The sequence below is a fragment of the Branchiostoma floridae genome, chromosome 5 (genome assembly GCF_000003815.2).
Source record: "Branchiostoma floridae strain S238N-H82 chromosome 5, Bfl_VNyyK, whole genome shotgun sequence".
In the NCBI taxonomy this organism is placed as follows: domain Eukaryota; kingdom Metazoa; phylum Chordata; class Leptocardii; order Amphioxiformes; family Branchiostomatidae; genus Branchiostoma; species Branchiostoma floridae.
This window is the reverse complement of record NC_049983.1, coordinates 14,961,381-14,963,206: the sequence shown is the minus strand read 5'-3', so window position 1 is coordinate 14,963,206 and position 1,826 is coordinate 14,961,381.

Here is a 1,826-nt window from a genome sequence, read left to right as displayed (position 1 = left end):
CCAACCAGATGCTAAATTGTGTCAAGATCTATTTTGTCTGCTTCTGAAGTTCCCTGACTGTTTGCACACTAATTGACCGAAAGCGGAAAGACGCGGTATTAGTGACACATCACAAGTTGGAAAACAAACGTAATCCTTACGCCATTACAATTGTACTGTACTGGGGTGAAGAGTGACAACTAATTAGTTTGCAATTCCTTGAATGGCAAGGACAGATGTGCAGTGATCGCTACTGGTGAAAGAAATTATTTTGTACAGACCGCCCTTGATATCCCTGTCTGTATTCTTGACTATCAATGTTTGTTTTTCCTTACATCCTGAGCAATTTTACGCTGCTTTATTGGCGACGTGTCTCTCTCGCAGTAACCGCCTCCAAGTGATCCTTGCGACTCAGTTCGCTTCCCCGTGGAGATTGTTTCCCGTCCTCCTTTCAACTGAGACTGTGAGGTCGTGCTCCCTCTCTCTCGTCACAAACCCGGAACGTTAATAATCTCCATTCTGCTGTCTCGTAACTTTTTGTTTGCCAAGACATTCAAGCATTAATTTTGGGTTCAGCCGTATCTTGCGATCTTAGGGCTTTGGAACGTGGATGGAATTGACGGCGTAAGTCGAACGCCTTAACCCTTTTAACCTCTCTCAGAGCCTCTGCGATAGCGCATGTGGAGCAATCATGTGTATACCTGTTCCCCACAAGTGTCATGCAAGGTTAACTACACACTATGAGAAAAACATCTGTGGCTCACAATTAACGGTTAGCAGGCTTGCCTGGAATCCGCTCAGGGTAGTTTGGAGGCAGACCGTTATGTATAGTTAGGGCTTTCGTTATTTCGACACCGTATCAAGCTGTCAAATAGTTACGATGCCTATAGATTCTCGTCATCACTGCCGAGGCACGAATAGCCGATACGTCAGTATTTCTGATACTTGATTCGGATGCCATATATGTGAGTGACGAAACCTGCAAGAGTGTATCTGGGCCTAGGGAGGTTGTGAGACCCTTTCTACCCTGATTCAGAGGATTTCAATCACCTAGCTTTCCGGTTTTCCCAAATCCTAAGGCACACAGCCAAATGTACATATGAAATACCCGATATAGTCCTCTCTTCGTGTATACGTAGCGAAGGCACATGATAACTTAAAATGTTCGATCATGACTTCGCCTGAGCTGCTCATGTAGATACCCAGGCAGTGTTGTAGAATGATCGACCTACAGCAAGTTGGAGCCGTTCTGTTACGTGTCATTTTGACATGCCGGTGTTGTTGTATCCTTGGTTGATGAAGGAAAGCGTTTGATGATAATCGCCTTAGCTTAAGGTACAATAAAGCTGATGGCTTCAAGTGCACACCTTCGTGAATAATTCACACAGTTGCAGTTACATTTCTGAATGGCAGGAGTGACATTGCCGCGCCGTGCCAAGTTTCATCTGTTCAGCTAATACAGTAGAAAGCGTTTAATTGCATATCCCCTTTCCAGAATATTTTGTGCAATTATCCGGTTGGTGCAATAATGCGAAGTTATCCAGCTGGACCGCACTAGTTTGGGATTATCTGATATCGTGCAATTAACAGAAGTGTGCGGTAATCCTTTGTGTGGCTTCTACTGTATAACATAACATGAAAAACGGGCAAACTATGGAAGCTCTGTTTCTGTATATTTCAGCTTTTCCATATGTACCCAATCCTATTTCCGTATAGAATAAGCAACTTAGACAGGTATTCTTCTGAATGGCAAGTGTTAAGTTTGACTATCCCACAGGTGACAGCTAATACAGTTTGCTCAGAGAAGTGATGGTTTCCCGTCGTGTCGTCTGCATTATTATTGATGA